Source organism: Pseudochaenichthys georgianus, chromosome 9 (assembly GCF_902827115.2).
Source record: "Pseudochaenichthys georgianus chromosome 9, fPseGeo1.2, whole genome shotgun sequence".
NCBI classification, from domain to species: domain Eukaryota; kingdom Metazoa; phylum Chordata; class Actinopteri; order Perciformes; family Channichthyidae; genus Pseudochaenichthys; species Pseudochaenichthys georgianus.
In genome coordinates, this window is record NC_047511.1 from 19,977,268 (window position 1) to 19,985,331 (window position 8,064).

General features: G+C 38.3%; 1 pseudogene; it reads right to left on the minus strand.

Moving 5' to 3' along the window:
* Nucleotides 1-2,264: 2,264 nt before the first annotated feature.
* Nucleotides 2,265-7,759, minus strand: LOC139434460 (zinc finger protein 679-like; annotated as a pseudogene).
* Between the last annotated feature and the right edge of the window lie 305 nt (nt 7,760-8,064).

The following is an 8,064-nucleotide window of genomic DNA, read 5'->3' on the forward strand; positions in this document are numbered from 1 at the left end:
ATTGTCCCAATCTCCCACAATAACTAATAAGGAAAACAATAACATAAACAACATTTTCCCCAACACTTGTTCAGTCAGTTGCATGAATAACTTTTGTTTTATTTTGGGTGAACCTTTTCTCACAAGTGTCACATTTGCAGTTATTCCTACAATAAACAGTATTTTATTTTATTTGACAGTATATTTAATTTAACATTCTGTTCTTGTATATCTTATTCTATTTACATTTATATAGACTCCTAAATGTACTTAGTCCCTAACAACACTGCATTATTTAGTTTATGATATTTATTTACTGTACTTCTGATATGTATATATAGATTACTTGATCAGCATTACTTGCACATTGGTTGCAACATAACCTTCGTATACTCTTTTCTACTGTTTCTTCTTGCACTATTTGTATTTTGTATTTGTATTTTTTGTATCTGTTTTATTGTGTTATGTCCTATATAACTATGTTACACTGTTGGGGGAGCTTGGGACTTCATATTTTCAATGCCATTTTCTACACTCTAGCTACTGTGCATATGAAAATAAAGCCTAAGCATTTTGAATCATTGAATTTGAAATGCTATTCCCCTGGCAGAGGTGTGAAGTATATTTACTCAAGTACTGTAAGATTTTTAGATACAGTACTTGTACTTTGCTTGAGTATTTCCATTTTTTTCTGGAGTAAATTCACAAGCTACCCTGCAGAAAACAAAGTAAATAAAGGTTTGAAATGAAATTGATTAAAACTAGCTGCACCTACCAGCTTTGACTAACACTTTAATGCATTAATAACTATTATTAAAATATATAATATATATTATTCTGTAAGGGGAAATCTGAATAAGTGCTTTTACCTTTGTACTTTTACTTGAGTAACCTTTGAATGCAGGACTTTAACTTGTAACAGAATATTCCTACACTATTGTACTTCTACTTTTACTGAAGTACACGATGAGTACTCCTCCCACCTCTGTAAACCGGTGTGGGAGATTGTGTATATTTTTTTACTTTAAGATATCATGAAACTCCCCATTTTAAACATTTGTTCTCTGGTTCCTGATCAGTACTGGTCTTGTTGTGAATTGCTCTTGCATGGCTTTCGACTCTGTGAGAGTTGTGAGAAAGGTAGTGGACACTTTGGTTGGGATGAATCTGGGCCCTTTCTGTCAGATTCAGATTTTAATATTATAACTGAGATGTTGGTTAGTGGCAGTGAATCTGTGCAAATTTAACATGTGATTTTTACTGAGGCCATTGTAACCTTGCTGTGCTATTTCAACATTCATTATAATAAAGGAGATGAGCCAGCTCTATTTAATAGCTATCATTAACATGATTCATATTTTTTAAGCCATTGCAAATACAATGTTTTAAAAATAAAATAAAAAACACAGTACAAGGGTGGAAGGACGTTACATAGTAATGTGTGAACACTTTTTTATGGAAAACCTTAATCTGAAACATAGATAGACGTTTTTCATTTAATTGATAGCCGTCAAATGAATGTACCGGCTTGGAAAGTATTCTCCTGTAAAATGAAAAGTAGAAGTTTATGTTGCATGAAAGGAAAGCAATAAGATGCCATCTGAGAACCATTTCGTTTTTTATTTGAAATTGTTCAAGATCTTACTTGTGATTCAAATACAATCTCTTATTAGTGTTCAATATGAGGCAACTCCGGTGATCAAACTAATCAACATATTTAAATAATATAATAACTTAAGCTCAAGCCCATGAGGCTATCATTTAAACACCTACTGTTTGTTACAACTTACATCCATTTACTTATGTCAGTCATACCAGCAGCCTGGATGAACAGTGTTTGCTTATATCTTTAGCGTTTAGGGTGAATCTGGTATTCTTACATCATCACCATACAAAGCTTTACTGTTAGAAACATACATTAGATCACACAGCATTAAGTGCACCGATCATTTCTATTCATTAAAGCACAATGTAGATTATTATTTCCAACTTCAGCATGAGTGTCAACTTGAAACCAAAATAACAAACAATTTGATTCTACTACAAAATACATAAATATACAAATCAAAATGACATGTTGAAAACATAAAAAAATCTATTTGCAACTTAATTGCAGTTTTTTAAATCTTCAGCATAGCAACTATTGATCAGTCCCAGAGGTAGCTGCCTGGTGAACATTCATCCAGATGAAAAAAGTGCTGCATTTATGTGCCTTGTCACTTGAGTGGGTACATATGGAAATCTACTTGTTGGTGTAAACCATGTAATACCTTTGCAATTCAAAGTTATGCCTTCTCGGCAGCGTGAACCCTTCTCATGTGGCTCAATAATTCATCTTTACTTCCAAAATTGTTCCCACATGCTTTACAAGTAAACGGTTTCTCACCTGTGTGGACTTTCATATGCCTTTTTAATGTTGACATGTCAATGAAGCTTTTCCCGCAGGTCATGCAAACATTCGGTTTCTCACCTGTGTGGACTCTCATATGCCTTTTTAATCTTGACGTTTCAACAAAGCTTTTCCCGCAGGTCACGCAAACATAGGGCTTCTCATCCGTGTGGGTGGTCATGTGTCTTCGTAATACTGACATGTACTTAAAATATTTCCCACAAGTTTCACATTTTAAATTATTTTTCACTGTGCAAGTATTACGTTGCATGTCTGACAAGTTAGCGTTGTTTACTTTGTTCCTTTTGGTTTTGCCATGTCTTTTGTTTATTTCTGGATCTGCAGTTCTTGTTAACCCTGAGTCATTAGAATTGTGAGAGATGAGCTGCAGATTACTTTGTGCTTCTGATACCACAACGCTTATAACTGGCATGTTGTCTACAGACTCTTTTGCACAAGTCTGACCGCTGTGCACACTCTCCTCATCAGTAAGAGTCACCATGAAGACATCAGTCTCCTGTTTTAGTCCAAGCTGCTCTTCCTCCTGACTGGTGCAAAGTTCCTCCTGTTCCTCTTTAATCTGTGGAGGCTCTGGGTCCTCTTGGTCCAGACTGGAGTTCCTTTCCTGACTACAGAGCTGCTGGTCAGTGAGAACCTCATCCTCATTACAGACATGTTGCTGAGGGAGCTCTGGAGGGACAGAAAATAAACAAAGTGCTGTTAGTGTGGTGTTAGCAGGGTATATGCAGGAATCCTGAAGTCAAATGTAATACCTTTTTTAAGACCCTTTCCATACATTTTAAGACCTCATAGCAACTTTGAGTTCTAACCGGTTACATTGGCGACACACTTTACCTCACATTGACTATATTGATTGTAAGATAGCACAACTAAACAGAGTGCAGACAGACTACTGAAGCCTCCTCTCCACATGAACTGCAACCTCTCTGTGAAGGTCAGGTTTAATGCAGCATGCTGCTTTGTTGCTTCTGTACTCTGTGCTCTTTCATTCCAGTGAACTCCTCAGAAACCAGTAGAAACCAGTATTTGACCAATAAACAAAACAAAAAACTTTGAACTATGAAATATATTAAACTTTGGTGAGCTTCAGCAGGGTAATGCCATATATGTATGGGCTCAGAACAGTCTCATAATACACACATGCACACAGAAGGATTCACACTTGTATTTCATGATCCGCAAAAGGATTGAAACTTGTATTTCCGGATCCACACTTGTGTTTTTCAATGCACACACAAATGTGTTCCGTTTCATATACATGTAAATAAAATCCAATTGCAGAAAAGGGTTTTACATATGTATTTTTGATCCTCACATATTTGTTTTCCGTTTAAAACCGCTGCACCTGCAAATACAAACCGCTTTCTGTGCACCGATCGCTGTGCATTCGTGTGTGGGTTTTTTGAGACTCCCCTGACGGTCAGCCGATTCGTACTTGTAATTTGTTCTATCTATAGCCAATCAGATGTCTCCTCCATTCTAAGCCAATCACATGAGCGCGCGCCCCCACGAGGGTATGATTTCTTGCGTTCGTGACGTAGCGCTTCATGTACGCATTTTGCGCAGACCGGTCAGCTCGGTCAGGGCGGAGCATCAGGTGATTATGCAGAGCAGCGTGTCTCCATCAGACTCAGCGGCTGATCTGATCTCTCTCACGTCCGGTTATACTTCACTCGCGTTTATGTCCATATCGATCAGATCCAGCTCTCCTAATCGGCCTTTATAGAGAGCACCGATCAAACTATTAAGAGTGAATATCGGCCGATAATGACCGGCGGGGCTCCCCCCCCCCCGTTAACAGGTCACTGTCTAGCACTGGCTTCGTAGTGCACTGGTCGATTAGGCTAAGCTAACCTGTAGCTGGTCCCTCCACACTCACAACAACTTCATACAGACATAAATAAAGCAGCTGTATTCGCCATACAGGAAACACACATTTAAAACGGGTTTGCCTGCCGTTTTTGTGTACACAAGCATTCATCAATGGTTTGGAAAGTGGCGCTGTACCTTAATAATATAAAGGCTTGTATTTGCGTGCATTTCCTGTTCGGAAAGTGGCAATGTAGCTTCTGAGAGTGGAAGTGTCCTGAGATTAGCGCCTGCAGGCAGGCTCCATGGAGCTGTCAGCTCCTGACTGCGCAAAATGCGTACATGAAGCGCTACGCCATGAACGCAAGAAATCTACCCTCGTGGGGGCGCGCTCAAGTGATTGGCTTAGAATTGAGGAGACATCTGATTGGCTATAGATAGAAATAATTACAAGTACGAATCGGCTGACCGTCAGGGGAGTCTCAAAAAACCCACACACGAATGCACAGCGATCCATGCACAGAAAGCTGTTTGTGTTTGCAGGTTCAGAGGTTTTAAACGGAAAACAAATATGTGAGGATTAAAAATACACATGTAAAACTTTTTTCTGTATTTGGATTTTATTTACATGTATATGAAACGGAACACATTTGTGTGTGCATTGAAAAACACAAGTGTGGATCCGGAAATACAAGTGTGAATCCTTTTGTTGATCATGAAATACAAGTGTGAATCCTTCTGTGCGCATGTGTGTATTATGAGACTGTTCTGAGCCCATATATAGGAGCTCCCTCACAAATACCCAGGGGTTAAATTGGGCTGGGGGCTAAGCCCGGCACATAGGACGATGGTCTGAGTCATCACCCTCACACATTTGTCATATGTTTACAAAAAACGATATATATGTTAAGACTTTTCTCGTTCTTAATATAGACTATATTTAGTGTAGATATGTGTTAACCTTACTTTAAAATAGCAGATCTCTGTGACCGGATATAGTTTGGCTTAGACCCCGGCCCCACGAGGACGCATACAATAAAACGCAAACGCAAAAAAGTCTTCCGTTCACACGCATTTGATTCATTAACGTGTCCTTTCACACGAGACCTATGGAAATGCTGGAAACGCTGTAGTACATATGCCAGGCCTGTAAGTGGCGCTGCTGCCGCCACAAAATACACCAAAAGCAGCGAAGAAGACCCCGGAGCATGGTTGTCATGGTCGCCCTTCTGTTTATTCTCCGCGGAGGACGGCGTGTTCTCCCATATATATATATAAACACTAGATGGCTCACACGCGCTGCTGGCCAATGGAGACCGACGTTGCCACTTGGCGGCCATCTTGCTACAGGCAGTGCTCTCATTCATAACATTATGGTTTACTATTTAAATAACCATAGCTTGCTCAATTTTCAACCGATTTTCAAACGGTTTGGTTTTTTATAAACATCAAAGATGTAGTTATGATACTGCATACTTATAATCATGGACTTTCATATGAAAATAACATTAATCAGATAAAGCAATAGCTATACACACACACAAGGTATTTATATTACATATTTGCCGGTGTATATATTTCCATTTATTTTATTATATTGTTAATATTTAAAATAAATTATAAAATTAAAATACATTTATATTTTATATATAAAAATCGGTCTCATGTTACCACTCTGTAAACCAAGAGTTGTTAATTGAGCAATGCCTTAGCTTGAAGAACAGGGACACAACTAATGACAATAGCATATGTTGGTATATTATTTAGATATTCACACCTTTATCAGAAGAACCAAACCAACATAAAATGTGCTCACAGACAGGCCAGTTCTGTCTAATTTATCACAATTATTTTTGACATGAGATCTTCATATCATCCTAGTTTTGTATTTAGTTTCTAGATTTGTAAACAAATCCAGAACCTTTGAAATATGTTATTGAAAAAAGACCAAGAATAATATAAACTGTACCATATATCCTTCTGTAGTCCATTTGTGGTTTGTCTTGACTCACCCCGGCTGATATATCACAAAATCCACTGTTTAAATTGTTCCCTATATTGCCCCTATGGTGTCCTTGGGTGTTATGAAAGGCGGCCCCCCAACATAAATGTATTATTATTATTAAGAAGAACAACTTGGTGTGGTGTGGAGGGGATGTAGGAAGCAGGAGCAGGTGGGGAGAGATGGGGCTTCAAGGTTCAAGGTTATTTGTTTTAAATGTGTCTTGCACACAATAAAATAAAATACAGTATACCACAAAACCAATAAGACACACAGTGACACATGGCACACTAACAATCAATCATCGTCCAGCCTCAGCTTTGGTATTCTTTCACAACCATGTTATGGGTTTATTAGACTGAGCAAACATAAACATATGTGGTGATCCCACGGGTTCTTGTTTGCAGACAGCGGCGATTGGAGCATCCGTAGGCTGCACAAAAGTCCGGCATAGTCAGGTACTTCTGTAAACACAAAGCCAGCAAATTCCTGTATCATAATGCAAGATGTTTTTAACAAGCCAAACCACTTGGAAGAAATCATGTGTAACTTAAGTTATGTTGAAAAGAAAGAGCAGTTCTGCTTCTCCCACTGGTGTAAAGTTGCTGGGTGAACTTTGTAATACTAGGTCTCACTGACAGCCTCTTGTTATTAGCCAGCTAATAAATACAACCACATACACAAAGAAAAGCTGCAATTTCAACATGTCCAAGCATCCTGTATCATAGCCATGCTAATAATGTTTATAATAAACCAAACCGTTTGTAAATCAGTCAAGATCCCCACAGAGCGGAGCAAGGCAACGAAACTTAAAATAAGAAGCAGCAGTTTATGGCACGCGATGCATGGGGCCACCTTGAGGGGGTTTCCCGACATGTTGTTTCAGTAAATTAAAGGGTGTTTCATGTTTTCGTTGCTGTGGACCTTCTTGCCGTTTAATACTTTTTAATACTTTTTAATAGCCTTCATTTTCGCTAAATTGATTTATCAACTTTTAATACTTTTTAAGACCCCGCGGACACCCTGGTTAGGGAAGCAAATTGCATTCAATGCTGGGCAATGGTCAATATCACAATATCAAGACAACAACAAACAAGACTATAGAAATGCATTGTGCATAACATTTATAAATAGATTTGATCAAATACAAATAAAAAACATTAGGCCACCAACTTTTTTAAACTATTACATATTCTAACAATGTGTATTTTAACTGTTGTGCTTTGTGTATTTGTGATCTGTTGTTGGAGATCTGAATGTGAATTAATAAACAGAAAATAGCTAACAAGATACTTTAACCATAATGAATCCCATTCAGATTGTTTTATAATTTGTAAGAACTTGATAGGAAATAATAAAGTATTTTATTGTTTGTTACACACCTGTTCTGTGGAGTTTTATCTGAGGCTTCAAGACGGTATCCAATAATCTGCACTGACGACAAATCTCCTCCTCGTATAGCCTACTGATAAAGTTTGAGCAAAAACTCCAAATATTTCATCGGCAACTGCAGCTAGTCGCTCGTTGATAACACTTCTCAGTTTCTCAACTGCAGCCATTTCTACCGTGTGAAATATATGGATGTATGAAGAGACAAAATAAGACAAACCAATTTTTAATTTTCTCGTTGGCATGAACTACACAACTTCCGGTGGAATGTTCTTCTGCGTTGGTGTAGAAGCCATGAAACATGTTTAGTAATCCTTTATGTTACTTTTAATCATAGACTGTAAATGGACGTAGGGTCCGTGACGTCACCCATAGGATTCTGCAGAGATGCCGCGAAGCCCTTAGTAGGCGGAGTCGGCCACTAACGGCTCAACAGTGACGTCAGAGTTCAACTCCCGCCTGTTCCAGCCTGCTC